Source organism: Melospiza melodia, chromosome 2 (assembly GCF_035770615.1).
Source record: "Melospiza melodia melodia isolate bMelMel2 chromosome 2, bMelMel2.pri, whole genome shotgun sequence".
In the NCBI taxonomy this organism is placed as follows: Eukaryota; Metazoa; Chordata; class Aves; order Passeriformes; family Passerellidae; genus Melospiza; species Melospiza melodia.
This window is the reverse complement of record NC_086195.1, coordinates 29885874-29902217: the sequence shown is the minus strand read 5'-3', so window position 1 is coordinate 29902217 and position 16344 is coordinate 29885874.

The window sequence follows — 16344 nt, the reverse complement described above, 5'->3', positions numbered from 1 at the left end:
GACCAGACCCATGGTGGCACCAGTGCCAAGTTGGGCTGATTTGATAGTACCAAGTGGCTCCTGCAATCTGCCATCAAAAAGTTGGCAGGCGAGTTTTGTTTTCCAGGGAAAAGCGCCGTTGTTTGTGTTTGGGGGCCTGTGGCTGGGAGTGGACGGATGGCTCCTTAGAACCACGATACGCAGGATGGTTCCCAGACCAGAGGTGGCACCAGTGCCAAGTCGGGCTGGTTTGATAGTACCAAGTGTCTCCTGCAATCTGCCATCCAGAAGCGGGGCAGCTTACTTTTGTATGCCAGGGAAACGGGCCGAGGTTTTTGTCTGGGGGCCTATAGCTGGGAGTGACCGGCTGGCTCCTGAAAAGCTACGATAGGCAGGATGGTGACCAAACGCATGGTGGCACCAGTGCCAAGTTGGGCTGATTTGATAGTACCAAGTGGCTCCTGCAATCTGCCATCAAAATGTTGGCAGGCGAGTTTTGTTTTCCAGGGAAAAGCGCCGTTGTTTGTGTTTGGGGGCCTGTGGCAGGGAGTGGCCGGCTGGCTCCTTAGAATCCACGATACGCAGGATGGTTCCCAGACCAGAGGTGGCACCAGTGCCAAGTCGGGCTGGTTTGATGGTGCAAAGTGGCTCCTGCAATCTGCCATCCAGAAGCGGGGCAGCTTACTTTTGTTTGCCAGGGAAACGGGCCGAGTATTGTTTCTGGGGGCCTATGGCTGTGAGTGACCGGCTGGCTCCTGAAAAGCTACGATAGGCAGGATGGTGACCAGACCCATGGTGGCACCAGTGCCAAGTTGGGCTGATTTGATAGTACCAAGTGGCTCCTGCAATCTGCCATCAAAAAGTTGGCAGGCGAGTTTTGTTTTCCAGGGAAAAGCGCCGTTGTTTGTGTTTGGGGGCCTGTGGCTGGGAGTGGACGGATGGCTCCTTAGAACCACGATACGCAGGATGGTTCCCAGACCAGAGGTGGCACCAGTGCCAAGTCGGGCTGGTTTGATACTACGAAGTGGTTCCTGCAATCTGCCATCCAGAAGCGGGGCAGCTTACTTTTGTTTGCCAGGGAAACGGGCCGAGGTTTGTGTCTGGGGGCCTATGGCTGGGAGTGACCGCCTGGCTCCTGAAAAGCTACGATAGGCAGGATGGTAACCAGACCCATGGTGGCACCAGTGCCAAGTTGGGCTGGTTTGATAGTACCAAGTGGCTCCTCCAATCTGCCATCAAAAAGTTGGCAGGCGAGTTTGTTATCCAGGGAAAAGCGCCGTTGTTTGTGTTTGGGGGCCTGTGGCTGGGAGTGGCCGGCTGGCTCCTTAGAATCCACGATACGCAGGATGGTTCCCAGACCAGAGGTCGCACCAGTGCCAAGTCGGGCCAGTTTGATGGTGCAAAGTGGCTCCTGCAATCTGCCATCCAGAAGCGGGGTAGCTTACTTTTGTTTGCCAGGGAAACGGGCCGAGTTTTGTGTCTGGGGGCCTATGGCTGCGAGTGACCGGCTGGCTCCTGAAAAGCTACGATAGGCAGGATGGTGACCAGACCCATGGTGGCACCAGTGCCAAGTTGGGCTGATTTGATAGTACCAAGTTGCTCCTGCAATCTGCCATCAAAATGTTGGCAGGCGAGTTTTGTTTTCCAGGGAAAAGCGCCGTTGTTTGTGTCTGGGGGCCTGTGGCTGGGAGTGGCCGGCTGGCTCCTTACAATGAACGATACGCAGGATGGTTCCCAGACCTGAGGTGGCACCAGTGCCAAGTCGGGCTAGTTTGATGGTGCAAAGTGGCTCCTGCAATCTGCCATCCAGAAGCGGGGCAGCTTACTTTTGTTTGCCAGGGAAACGGGCCGAGGTTTTTCTCAGGGGGCCTATGGCAGGGAGTGACCGGCTGGCTCCTGAAAAGCTACGATAGGCAGGATGGTGACCAGACCCATGGTGGCACCAGTGCCAAGTTGGGCTGATTTGATAGTAGCAAGTGGCTCCTGCAATCTGCCATCTAAATGTTGGCAGGCGAGTTTTGTTTTCCAGGGAAAAGCGCCGTTGTTTGTGTTTGGTGGCCTGTGGCTGGGAGTGACCGGCTGGCTCCTTAGAATCCACGATACGCAGGATGGTTCCCAGACCAGAGGTGGCACCAGTGCCAAGTTGGGCTGGTTTGATAGTACAAAGTGGTTCCTGCAATCTGCCATCCAGAAGCGGGGCAGCTTACTTTTGTTTGCCAGGGAAACGGGCCGAGGATTTTCTCTGGGGCCCTATGGCTTGGAGTGACCGGCTAGGTCCTGAAAAGCTACGATAGGCAGGATGGTGACCAGATCCATGGTGGCACCAGTGCCAAGTTGGGCTGGTTTGATAGTACCAAGTGGCTCCTGCAATCTGCCATCAAAATGTTGGCAGGCGAGTTTTGTTTTCCAGGGAAAAGCGCTGTGGTTTGTGTCTGGGGGCCTGTGGCTGGGAGTGGCCGGCTGGCTCCTTAGAATCCACGATACGCAGGATGGTTCCCAGACCAGAGGTGGCACCAGTGCCAAGTCGGGCTGGTTTGATGGTGAAAAGTGGCTCCTGCAATCTGCCATCCAGAAGCGGGATAACTTACTTTTGTTTGCCAGGGAAACGGGCCAAGGTTTTTGTCTGGGGGCCTATGGCTGGGAGTGACCGGCTGGCTCCTGAAAAGCTACGATAGGCAGGATGGTGACCAGACCCATGGTGGCACCAGTGCCAAGTTGGGCTGATTTGATAGTACCAAGTGGCTCCTGCAATCTGCCATCAAAAAGTTGGCAGGCGAGTTTTGTTTTCCAGGGAAAAGCGCCGTTGTTTGTGTTTGGGGGCCTGTGGCTGGGAGTGGACGGATGGCTCCTTAGAACCACGATACGCAGGATGGTTCCCAGACCAGAGGTGGCACCAGTGCCAAGTCGGGCTGGTTTGATAGTACCAAGTGTCTCCTGCAATCTGCCATCCAGAAGCGGGGCAGCTTACTTTTGTATGCCAGGGAAACGGGCCGAGGTTTTTGTCTGGGGGCCTATAGCTGGGAGTGACCGGCTGGCTCCTGAAAAGCTACGATAGGCAGGATGGTGACCAAACGCATGGTGGCACCAGTGCCAAGTTGGGCTGATTTGATAGTACCAAGTGGCTCCTGCAATCTGCCATCAAAAAGTTGGCAGGCGAGTTTTGTTTTCCAGGGAAAAGCGCCGTTGTTTGTGTTTGGGGGCCTGTGGCAGGGAGTGGCCGGCTGGCTCCTTAGAATCCACGATACGCAGGATGGTTCCCAGACCAGAGGTGGCACCAGTGCCAAGTCGGGCTGGTTTGATGGTGCAAAGTGGCTCCTGCAATCTGCCATCCAGAAGCGGGGCAGCTTACTTTTGTTTGCCAGGGAAACGGGCCGAGTATTGTTTCTGGGGGCCTATGGCTGTGAGTGACCGGCTGGCTCCTGAAAAGCTACGATAGGCAGGATGGTGACCAGACCCATGGTGGCACCAGTGCCAAGTTGGGCTGATTTGATAGTACCAAGTGGCTCCTGCAATCTGCCATCAAAAAGTTGGCAGGCGAGTTTTGTTTTCCAGGGAAAAGCGCCGTTGTTTGTGTTTGGGGGCCTGTGGCTGGGAGTGGACGGATGGCTCCTTAGAACCACGATACGCAGGATGGTTCCCAGACCAGAGGTGGCACCAGTGCCAAGTCGGGCTGGTTTGATACTACGAAGTGGTTCCTGCAATCTGCCATCCAGAAGCGGGATAACTTACTTTTGTTTGCCAGGGAAACGGGCCGAGCTTTTTGTCTGGGGGCCTATGGCTGGGAGTGACCGGCTGGCTCCTGAAAAGCTATGATAGGCAGGATGGTGACCAGACCCATGGTGGCACCAGTGCCAAGTTGGGCTGGTTTGATAGTACCAAGTGGCTCCTGCAATCTGCCATCAAAAAGTTGGCAGGCGAGTTTTGTTTTCCAGGGAAAAGCGCCGTTGTTTGTGTCTGGGGGCCGGTGGCTGGGAGTGGCCGGCTGGCTCCTTACAATGAACGATACGCAGGATGGTTCCCAGACCTGAGGTGGCACCAGTGCCAAGTCGGGCTAGTTTGATGGTGCAAAGTGGCTCCTGCAATCTGCCATCCAGAAGCGGGGTAGCTTACTTTTGTTTGCCAGGGAAACGGGCCGAGGTTTTCTCTGGGGGCCTAGGGCAGGGAGGGACCGGCTGGCTCCTGAAAAGCTACGATAGGCAGGATGGTGACCAGACCCATGGTGGCACCAGTGCCAAGTTGGGCTGATTTTATAGTAGCAAGTGGCTCCTGCAATCTGCCATCAAAATGTTGGCAGGCGAGTTTTGTTTTCCAGGGAAAAGCGCCGTTGTTTGTGTTTGGTGGCCTGTGGCTGGGAGTGACCGGCTGGCTCCTTAGAATCCACGATACGCAGGATGGTTCCCAGACCTGAGGTGGCACCAGTGCCAAGTTGGGCTGGTTTGATAGTACCAAGTGGCTCCTGCAATCTGCCATCCAGAAGCGGGGCAGCTTACTTTTGTTTGCCAGGGAAACGGGCCGAGGTTTTTCTCTGGGGGCCTATGGCTTGGAGTGACCGGCTAGGTCCTGAAAAGCTACGATAGGCAGGATGGTGACCAGATCCATGGTGGCACCAGTGCCAAGTTGGGCTGGTTTGATAGTACCAAGTGGCTCCTGCAATCTGCCATCAAAAAGTTGGCAGGCGAGTTTTGTTTTCCAGGGAAAAGCGCTGTGGTTTGTGTTTGGGGGCCTGTGGCTGGGAGTGGCCGGCTGGCTCCTTAGAATCCACGATACGCAGGATGGTTCCCAGACCAGAGGTGGCACCAGTGCCAAGTCGGGCTGGTTTGATGGTGAAAAGTGGCTCCTGCAATCTGCCATCCAGAAGCGGGATAACTTACTTTTGTTTGCCAGGGAAACGGGCCAGGGTTTTTGTCTGGGGGCCTATGGCTGGGAGTGACCGGCTGGCTCCTGAAAAGCTACGATAGGCAGGATGGTGACCAGACCCATGGTGGCACCAGTGTCAAGTTGGGCTGGTTTGATAGTACCAAGTGGCTCCTGCAATCTGCCATCAAAATTTGGCAGGCGAGGTTTGTTTTCCAGGGAAAAGCGCCGTTGTTTTTGTTTGGGGGCCTGTGGGTGGGAGTGGCCAGATGGCTAATTAGAATCCACGATACGCAGCATGGTTCCCAGACCTGAGGTGGCACCAGTGCCAAGTTGGGCTGATTTGATAGTAGCAAGTGGCTCCTGCAATCTGCCATCAAAAAGTTGGCAGGCGAGTTTTATTTTCCAGGGAAAAGCGCGGTTGTTTGTGTCTGGGGGCCTGTGGCTGGAGTGGCCGGCTGGCTCCTTACAATGAACGATACGCAGGATGGTTCCCAGAGCTGAGGTGGCACCAGTGCCAAGTCGGGCTAGTTTGATGGTGCAAAGTGGCTCCTGCAATCTGCCATCCAGAAGCGGGGTAGCTTACTTTTGTTTGCCAGGGAAACGGGCCGAAATATTTGTCTAGGGGCCTCTGGCTGGGGGTGGCTGGCTGGCTCCTGAAAAGCTACGATAGGCAGGATGGTGACCAGACCCATGGTGGCACCAGTGCCAAGTTGGGCTGGTTTGATAGTACCAAGTGGCTCCTGCAATCTGCCATCAAAAAGTTGTCAGGCGAGTTTTGTTTTCCAGGGAAAAGCGCCGTTGTTTGTATTTGGGGGCCTGTGGCTGGGAGTGGCCGGCTGGCTCCTTTGAACCCACGATACGCAGGATGGTTCCCAGACCCAAGGTGGCACCAGTGCCAAGTCGGGCTGGTTTGATACTACCAAGTGCGTCCTGCAATCTGCCATCCAGAAGCGGGGCAGCTTAATTTTGTTTGCCAGGGAAACGGGCCGTGGGTTTTGTTTGGGGGCCTATGGCTGAGAGTGGCCGGCTGGCTCCTGAAAATCCACGCTAGGCAGCATGGTTCCCAGATGCAAGGTGGCACCAGTGCCAAGTCGGGCTGGTTTGATGGTGCAAAGTGGCTCCTGCAATCTGCCATCCAGAAGCGGGGCAGCTGATTTTTGTTTGCCAGAGAAAAATTCCGTGGATTGTTTTTGGGGGCATATTGCTGGGAGTGGCCGGCTGGCTCCTTAAAATGCTCGATACGCATGATGGTTCCCAGGTCCAAGGTGTCACCACTACCAAGTCGGCCTGCGGTTTTAGTATCAAGTTCATCCTGCAATTTGCCATCCAGAAGAGGGGCAGTTGAGTTTTGTTTGCCAGAGAAACGGGCCGAGGTTTCTGTTTGGGGACATATGGCTGAGAGTGGCCGGCTGGTCCCTGAATATCCACGATACACAGCATGGTTCCCAGATCCAAGGTGGCACCAGTGCCAAGTTGGGCTGGTTTGATAGTACCAAGTGTCTCCTGCAATCTGCCATCCAGAAGCGGGGCAGCTTACTTTTGTTTGCCAGAGAAATAGGCCTAGGTTTTTGTCTGGGGGCCTGTGGCTAGGAGTGGCCGGCTGGCTCCTAAGAATCCACGATACGCAGGATGTTTCCCAGACCCAAGGTGGCACCAGTGCCAAGTCGGGCTGGTTTGATAGTACCAAGTGGCTCCTGCAAACTCCATCAAAAAGTTGGCAGGCGTGTTTTGTTTTCCAGGGAACAGCGCCGTTGATTTTGTTTGGGGGCCTGTGGCTGGGAGTGGCCGGCTGGCTCCTTAGAATCCACGATACGCAGGATGGTTCCCAGACCCAAGGTGGCACCAGTGCCAAGTCGGGCTGGTTTGATTACACCAAGTGGCTCCTGCAATCTGCCATCCAGAAGTGAGGCAGCTTACTTTTGTTTGCCAGGGAAAGGGCCGTGGTTTTTGTTGGGGGCCTGTGGCTGGGAGTGGCCGGCTGGCTCCTTAGAATCCACCATACGCAGGATGGTTCCCAGACCCAAGGTGGCACCAGTGCCAAGTCGGGCTGGTTTGATAGTACCAAGTGGCTCCTGCAATCTGCCATCCAGAAGCGGTGCAGTTGAGTTTTGTTTGCCAGAGAAAAGGGCCGTGGGTTGTGTTTGGGGGCATATGGCTGGGAGTGGCCGGCTGTCTCATTAAAAAGATCGATACGCAGGATGGTTCCCAGACCCAAGGTGGCACCAGTGCCAAGTCGGGCTGTTTTTATAGTACCAAGTGCGTCCTGCAATTTACCATACAGAAGAGGGGCAGTGGAGTTTTGTTTGCCAGAGAATAGCGCCGTTGTTTGTGTTTGGGGGCTTGTGGCTGGGAGTGGCCGACTGGCGCCTTAGAATCTGTGTTACGCAGGATGGTTCCCAGACCAGAGGTGGCACCAGTGCCAAGTTGGGCTGGTTTGATAGTACCAAGTGGCTCCTGCTATCTGCCATCCAGAAGCGGGGCAGCTTACTTTTGTTTGCCAGGGAAACGGGCCGAGGTTTGTGTCTGGGGGCCTATGGCTGGGAGTGACCGGCTGGCTCCTGAAAAGCTACGATAGGCAGGATGGTGACCAGACCCATGGTGGCACCAGTGCCAAGTTGGGCTGATTTGATAGTACCAAGTGGCTCCTGCAATCTGCCATGAAAAAGTTGGCAGGCGAGTTTTGTTTTCCAGGGAAAAGTGCCGTTGTTTGTGTTTGGGGGCCTGTGGGTGGGAGTGACCGGCTGGCTCCTTAGAATCCACGATACGCAGGATGGTTCCCAGACCAGAGGTCGCACCAGTGCCAAGTCGGGCCAGTTTGATGGTGCAAAGTGGCTCCTGCAATCTGCCATCCAGAAGCGGGGTAGCTTACTTTTGTTTGCCAGGGAAACGGACCGAGGTTTGTGTCTGGGGGCCTATGGCTGCGAGTGACCGGCTGGCTCCTGAAAAGCTACGATAGGCAGGATGGTGACCAGACCCATGGTGGTACCAGTGCCAAGTTGGGCTGATTTGATAGTACCAAGTGGCTCCTGCAATCTGCCATCAAAAAGTTGGCAGGCGAGTTTTGTTTTCCAGGGAAAAGCGCCGTTGTTTGTGTCTGGGGGCCTGTGGCTGGGAGTGGCCGGCTGGCTCCTTACAATGAACGATACGCAGGATGGTTCCCAGACCTGAGGTGGCACCAGTGCCAAGTCGGGCTAGTTTGATGGTGCAAAGTGGCTCCTGCAATCTGCCATCCAGAAGCGGGGTAGCTTACTTTTGTTTGCCAGGGAAACGGGCCGAGGTTTTTCTCTGGGGGCCTATGGCAGGGAGGGACCGGCTGGCTCCTGAAAAGCTACGATAGGCAGGATGGTGACCAGACCCATGGTGGCACCAGTGCCAAGTTGGGCTGGTTTGATAGTACCAAGTGGTTCCTGCAATCTGCCATCCAGAAGCGGGGCAGCTTACTTTTGTTTGCCAGGGAAACGGGCCGAGGTTTTTCTCTGGGGGCCTATGGCTTGGAGTGACCGGCTAGGTCCTGAAAAGCTACGATAGGCAGGATGGTGACCAGACCCATGGTGGCACCAGTGCCAAGTTGGGCTGGTTTGATAGTACCAAGTGGCTCCTGCAATCTGCCATCAAAAGTTGGCAGGCGAGTTTTGTTTTCCAGGGAAAAGCGCTGTGGTTTGTGTTTGGGGGCCTGTGGCTGGGAGTGGCCGGCTGGCTCCTTAGAATCCACGATACGCAGGATGGTTCCCAGACCAGAGGTGGCACCAGTGCCAAGTCGGGCTGGTTTGATGGTGAAAAGTGGCTCCTGCAATCTGCCATCCAGAAGCGGGATAACTTACTTTTGTTTGCCAGGGAAACGGGCCAAGGTTTTTGTCTGGGGGCCTATGGCTGGGAGTGACCTGCTGGCTCCTGAAAAGCTACGATAGGCAGGATGGTGACCAGACCCATGGTGGCACCAGTGTCAAGTTGGGCTGGTTTGATAGTACCAAGTGGCTCCGGCAATCTGCCATCAAAATTTGGCAGGCGAGGTTTGTTTTCCAGGGAAAAGCGCCGTTGATTTTGTTTGGGGGCCTGTGGGTGGGAGTGGCCAGATGGCTAATTAGAATCCACGATACGCAGCATGGTTCCCAGACCTGAGGTGGCACCAGTGCCAAGTCGGGCTGGTTTGATACTATCAAGTGCGTCCTGCAATCTGCCATCCAGAAGCGGGGTAGCTTACTTTTGTTTGCCAGGGAAACGGGCCGAGGTTTGTGTCTGGGGGCCTATGGCTGGGAGTGACCGGCTGGCTCCTGAAAAGCTACGATAGGCAGGATGGTGACCAGACCCATGGTGGCACCAGTGCCAAGTTGGGCTGGTTTGATAGTACCAAGTGGCTCCTGCAATCTGCCTTCAAAAAATTGGCAGGCGAGTTTTGTTTTCCAGGGAAAAGCGCCGTTGTTTTTGTTTGGGGGCCTGTGGGTGGGAGTGACCGGCTGGCTCCTTAGAATCCACGATACGCAGGATGGTTCCCAGACCAGAGGTGGCACCAGTGCCAAGTCGGGCTAGTTTGATGGTGCAAAGTGGCTCCTGCAATCTGCCATCCAGAAGCGGGGCAGCTTACTTTTGTTTGCCAGGGAAACGGGCCGAGGATTGTTTCTGGGGGCCTATGGCTGCGAGTGACCGGCTGGCTCCTGAAAAGCTACGATAGGCAGGATGGTGACCAGACCCATGGTGGCACCAGTGCCAAGTTGGGCTGATTTGATAGTACCAAGTGGCTCCTGCAATCTGCCATCAAAATGTTGGCAGGCGAGTTTTGTTTTCCAGGGAAAAGCGCCGTTGTTTTTGTTTGGGGGCCTGTGGCTGGGAGTGGACGGATGGCTCCTTAGAACCACGATACGCAGGATGGTTCCCAGACCAGAGGTGGCACCAGTGCCAAGTCGGGCTGGTTTGATACTACCAAGTGGTTCCTGCAATCTGCCATCCAGAAGCGGGGCAGCTTATTTTGTTTGCCAGGGAAACGGGCCGAGGTTTGTGTCTGGGGGCCTATGGCTGGGAGTGACCGGCTGGCTCCTGAAAAGCTACGATAGGCAGGATGGTGACCAGACCCATGGTGGCACCAGTGCCAAGTTGGGCTGATTTGATAGTACCAAGTGGCTCCTGCAATCTGCCATCAAAAAGTTGGCAGGCGAGTTTGTTATCCAGGGAAAAGCGCCGTTGTTTGTGTTTGGGGGCCAGTGGCTGGGAGTGGCCGGCTGGCTCCTTAGAATCCACGATACGCAGGATGGTTCCCAGACCAGAGGTGGCACCAGTGCCAAGTCGGGCTGGTTTGATGGTGAAAAGTGGCTCCTGCAATCTGCCATCCAGAAGCGGGATAACTTACTTTTGTTTCCCAGGGAAACGGGCCGAGCTTTTTGTCTGGGGGCCTATGGCTGGGAGTGACCGGCTGGCTCCTGAAAAGCTATGATAGGCAGGATGGTGACCAGACCCATGGTGGCACCAGTGCCAAGTTGGGCTGGTTTGATAGTACCAAGTGGCTCCTGCAATCTGCCATCAAAATGTTGGCAGGCGAGTTTTGTTTTCCAGGGAAAAGTGCCGTTGTTTGTGTTTGGGGGCCTGTGGGTGGGAGTGACCGGCTGGCTCCTTAGAATCCACGATACGCAGGATGGTTCCCAGACCAGAGGTCGCAACAGTGCCAAGTCGGGCCAGTTTGATGGTGCAAAGTGGCTCCTGCAATCTGCCATCCAGAAGCGGGGTAGCTTACTTTTGTTTGCCAGGGAAACGGGCCGAGTTTTGTGTCTGGGGGCCTATGGCTGGGAGTGACCGGCTGGCTCCTGAAAAGCTACGATAGGCAGGATGGTGACCAGACCCATGGTGGCACCAGTGCCAAGTTGGGCTGATTTGATAGTACCAAGTGGCTCCTGCAATCTGCCATCAAAAAGTTGGCAGGCGAGTTTTGTTTTCCAGGGAAAAGCGCCGTTGTTTTTGTTTGGGGGCCTGTGGCTGGGAGTGGACGGATGGCTCCTTAGAACCACGATACGCAGGATGGTTCCCAGACCAGAGGTGGCACCAGTGCCAAGTCGGGCTGGTTTGATACTACCAAGTGGTTCCTGCAATCTGCCATCCAGAAGCGGGGCAGCTTACTTTTGTTTGCCAGGGAAACGGGCCGAGGTTTGTGTCTGGGGGCCTATGGCTGGGAGTGACCGCCTGGCTCCTGAAAAGCTACGATAGGCAGGATGGTGACCAGACCCATGGTGGCACCAGTGCCAAGTTGGGCTGGTTTGATAGTACCAAGTGGCTCCTGCAATCTGCCATCAAAAAGTTGGCAGGCGAGTTTGTTATCCAGGGAAAAGCGCCGTTGTTTGTGTTTGGGGGCCAGTGGCTGGGAGTGGCCGCCTGGCTCCTTAGAATCCACGATACGCAGGATGGTTCCCAGACCAGAGGTGGCACCAGTGCCAAGTCGGGCTGGTTTGATGGTGAAAAGTGGCTCCTGCAATCTGCCATCCAGAAGCGGGATAACTTACTTTTGTTTGCCAGGGAAACGGGCCGAGCTTTTTGTCTGGGGGCCTATGGCTGGGAGTGACCGGCTGGCTCCTGAAAAGCTACGATAGGCAGGATGGTGACCAGACCCATGGTGGCACCAGTGCCAAGTTGGGCTGGTTTGATAGTACCAAGTGGCTCCTGCAATCTGCCATCAAAATGTTGGCAGGCGAGTTTTGTTTTCCAGGGAAAAGTGCCGTTGTTTGTGTTTGGGGGCCTGTGGGTGGGAGTGACCGGCTGGCTCCTTAGAATCCACGATACGCAGGATGGTTCCCAGACCAGAGGTCGCACCAGTGCCAAGTCGGGCCAGTTTGATGGTGCAAAGTGGCTCCTGCAATCTGCCATCCAGAAGCGGGGTAGCTTACTTTTGTTTGCCAGGGAAACGGGCCGAGTTTTGTGTCTGGGGGCCTATGGCTGCGAGTGACCGGCTGGCTCCTGAAAAGCTACGATAGGCAGGATGGTGACCAGACCCATGGTGGCACCAGTGCCAAGTTGGGCTGGTTTGATAGTACCAAGTGGCTCCTGCAATCTGCCATCAAAAAGTTGGCAGGCGAGTTTTGTTTTCCAGGGAAAAGCGCCGTTGTTTGTGTTTGGGGGCCTGTGGCTGGGAGTGGACGGATGGCTCCTTAGAACCACGATACGCAGGATGGTTCCCAGACCAGAGGTGGCACCAGTGCCAAGTCGGGCTGGTTTGATAGTACCAAGTGGTTCCTGCAATCTGCCATCCAGAAGCGGGGCAGCTTACTTTTGTATGCCAGGGAAACGGGCCGAGGTTTTTGTCTGGGGGCCTATAGCTGGGAGTGACCGTCTGGCTCCTGAAAAGCTACGATAGGCAGGATGGTGACCAAACGCATGGTGGCACCAGTGCCAAGTTGGGCTGATTTGATAGTACCAAGTGGCTCCTGCAATCTGCCATCAAAATGTTGGCAGGCGAGTTTTGTTTTCCAGGGAAAAGCGCCGTTGTTTGTGTTTGGGGGCCTGTGGCTGGGAGTGGCCGGCTGGCTCCTTAGAATCCACGATACGCAGGATGGTTCCCAGACCAGAGGTGGCACCAGTGCCAAATCGGGCTGGTTTGATACTACCAAGTGCGTCCTGCAATCTGCCATCCAGAAGCGGGGCAGCTTACTTTTGTTTGCCAGGGAAACGGGCCGAGGTTTGTGTCTGGGGGCCTATGGCTGGGAGTGACCGGCTGGCTCCTGAAAAGCTACGATAGGCAGGATGGTGACCAGACCCATGGTGGCACCAGTGCCAAGTTGGGCTGGTTTGATAGTACCAAGTGGCTCCTGCAATCTGCCATCAAAAAGTTGGCAGGCGAGTTTTGTTTTCCAGGGAAAAGCGCCGTTGTTTGTGTTTGGGGGCCTGTGGCTGGGAGTGGCCGGCTGGCTCCTTAGAATCCACGATACGCAGGATGGTTCCCAGACCAGAGGTGGCACCAGTGCCAAGTTGGGCTGGTTTGATAGTACCAAGTGCGTCCTGCAATCTACCATCCAGAAGCGGGGCAGCTTACTTTTGTTTGCCAGGGAAACGGGCCGAGGTTTGTGTCTCAGGGCCTATGGCTGGGAGTGACCGGCTGGCTCCTGAAAAGCTACGATAGGCAGGGTGGTGACCAGACCCATGGTGGCACCAGTGCCAAGTTGGGCTGATTTGATAGTACCAAGTGGCTCCTGCAATCTGCCATCAAAAAGTTGGCAGGCGAGTTTGTTATCCAGGGAAAAGCGCCGTTGTTTGTGTTTGGGGGCCTGTGGCTGGTAGTGGCCGGCTGGCTCCTTAGAATCCATGATACGCAGGATGGTTCCCAGACCAGAGGTGGCACCAGTGCCAAGTCGGGCTGGTTTGATGGTGAAAAGTGGCTCCTGCAATCTGCCATCCAGAAGCGGGATGACTTACTTTTGTTTGCCAGGGAAACGGGCCGAGGTTTTTGTCTGGGGGCCTATGGCTGGGAGTGACCGGCTGGCTCCTGAAAAGCTACGATAGGCAGGATGGTGACCAGACCCATGGTGGCACCAGTGCCAAGTTGGGCTGGTTTGATAGTACCAAGTGGCTCCTGCAATCTGCCATCAAAAAGTTGGCAGGCGAGTTTTGTTTTCCAGGGAAAAGTGCCGTTGTTTGTGTTTGGGGGCCTGTGGGTGGGAGTGACCGGCTGGCTCCTTAGAATCCACGATACGCAGGATGGTTCCCAGACCAGAGGTGGCACCAGTGCCAAGTCGGGCTAGTTTGATGGTGCAAAGTGGCTCCTGCAATCTGCCATCCAGAAGCGGGGTAGCTTACTTTTGTTTGCCAGGGAAACGGGCCGATTTTTGTGTCTGGGGGCCTATGGCTGCGAGTGACCGGCTGGCTCCTGAAAAGCTACGATAGGCAGGATGGTGACCAGACCCATGGTGGCACCAGTGCCAAGTTGGGCTGATTTGATAGTAGCAAGTGGCTCCTGCAATCTGCCATCAAAAAGTTGGCAGGCGAGTTTTGTTTTCCAGGGAAAAGCGCCGTTGTTTGTGTCTGGGGGCCTGTGGCTGGAGTGGCCGGCTGGCTCCTTACAATGAACGATACGCAGGATGGTTCCCAGAGCTGAGGTGGCACCAGTGCCAAGTCGGGCTAGTTTGATGGTGCAAAGTGGCTCCTGCAATCTGCCATCCAGAAGCGGGGTAGCTTACTTTTGTTTGCCAGGGAAACGGGCCGAAATATTTGTCTAGAGGCCTCTGGCTGGGGGTGGCTGGCTGGCTCCTGAAAAGCTACGATAGGCAGGATGGTGACCAGACCCATGGTGGCACCAGTGCCAAGTTGGGCTGGTTTGATAGTACCAAGTGGCTCCTGCAATCTGCCATCAAAAAGTTGTCAGGCGAGTTTTGTTTTCCAGGGAAAAGCGCCGTTGTTTGTATTTGGGGGCCTGTGGCTGGGAGTGGCCGGCTGGCTCCTTTGAACCCACGATACGCAGGATGGTTCCCAGACCCAAGGTGGCACCAGTGCCAAGTCGGGCTGGTTTGATACTACCAAGTGCGTCCTGCAATCTGCCATCCAGAAGCGGGGCAGCTTAATTTTGTTTGCCAGGGAAACGGGCCGTGGGTTTTGTTTGGGGGCCTATGGCTGAGAGTGGCCGGCTGGCTCCTGAAAATCCACGCTAGGCAGCATGGTTCCCAGATGCAAGGTGGCACCAGTGCCAAGTCGGGCTGGTTTGATGGTGCAAAGTGGCTCCTGCAATCTGCCATCCAGAAGCGGGGCAGCTGATTTTTGTTTGCCAGAGAAAAATTCCGTGGATTGTTTTTGGGGGCATATTGCTGGGAGTGGCCGGCTGGCTCCTTAAAATGCTCGATACGCATGATGGTTCCCAGGTCCAAGGTGTCACCACTACCAAGTCGGCCTGCGGTTTTAGTATCAAGCTCATCCTGCAATTTGCCATCCAGAAGAGGGGCAGTTGAGTTTTGTTTGCCAGAGAAACGGGCCGAGGTTTCTGTTTGGGGACATATGGCTGAGAGTGGCCGGCTGGCCCCTGAATATCCACGATACACAGCATGGTTCCCAGATCCAAGGTGGCACCAGTGCCAAGTTGGGCTGGTTTGATAGTACCAAGTGTCTCCTGCAATCTGCCATCCAGAAGCGGGGTAGGTTACTTTTGTTTGCCAGGGAAACGGGCCGAGCTTTTTGTCTGGGGGCCTATGGCTGGGAGTGACCGGCTGGCTCCTGAAAAGCTATGATAGGCAGGATGGTGACCAGACCCATGGTGGCACCAGTGCCAAGTTGGGCTGGTTTGATAGTACCAAGTGGCTCCTGCAATCTGCCATCAAAATGTTGGCAGGCGAGTTTTGTTTTCCAGGGAAAAGTGCCGTTGTTTGTGTTTGGGGGCCTGTGGGTGGGAGTCACCGGCTGGCTCCTTAGAATCCACGATACGCAGGATGGTTCCCAGACCAGAGGTCGCAACAGTGCCAAGTCGGGCCAGTTTGATGGTGCAAAGTGGCTCCTGCAATCTGCCATCCAGAAGCGGGGTAGCTTACTTTTGTTTGCCAGGGAAACGGGCCGAGTTTTGTGTCTGGGGGCCTATGGCTGGGAGTGACCGGCTGGCTCCTGAAAAGCTACGATAGGCAGGATGGTGACCAGACCCATGGTGGCACCAGTGCCAAGTTGGGCTGATTTGATAGTACCAAGTGGCTCCTGCAATCTGCCATCAAAAAGTTGGCAGGCGAGTTTTGTTTTCCAGGGAAAAGCGCCGTTGTTTTTGTTTGGGGGCCTGTGGCTGGGAGTGGACGGATGGCTCCTTAGAACCACGATACGCAGGATGGTTCCCAGACCAGAGGTGGCACCAGTGCCAAGTCGGGCTGGTTTGATACTACCAAGTGGTTCCTGCAATCTGCCATCCAGAAGCGGGGCAGCTTACTTTTGTTTGCCAGGGAAACGGGCCGAGGTTTGTGTCTGGGGGCCTATGGCTGGGAGTGACCGCCTGGCTCCTGAAAAGCTACGATAGGCAGGATGGTGACCAGACCCATGGTGGCACCAGTGCCAAGTTGGGCTGGTTTGATAGTACCAAGTGGCTCCTGCAATCTGCCATCAAAAAGTTGGCAGGCGAGTTTGTTATCCAGGGAAAAGCGCCGTTGTTTGTGTTTGGGGGCCAGTGGCTGGGAGTGGCCGCCTGGCTCCTTAGAATCCACGATACGCAGGATGGTTCCCAGACCAGAGGTGGCACCAGTGCCAAGTCGGGCTGGTTTGATGGTGAAAAGTGGCTCCTGCAATCTGCCATCCAGAAGCGGGATAACTTACTTTTGTTTGCCAGGGAAACGGGCCGAGCTTTTTGTCTGGGGGCCTATGGCTGGGAGTGACCGGCTGGCTCCTGAAAAGCTACGATAGGCAGGATGGTGACCAGACCCATGGTGGCACCAGTGCCAAGTTGGGCTGGTTTGATAGTACCAAGTGGCTCCTGCAATCTGCCATCAAAATGTTGGCAGGCGAGTTTTGTTTTCCAGGGAAAAGTGCCGTTGTTTGTGTTTGGGGGCCTGTGGGTGGGAGTGACCGGCTGGCTCCTTAGAA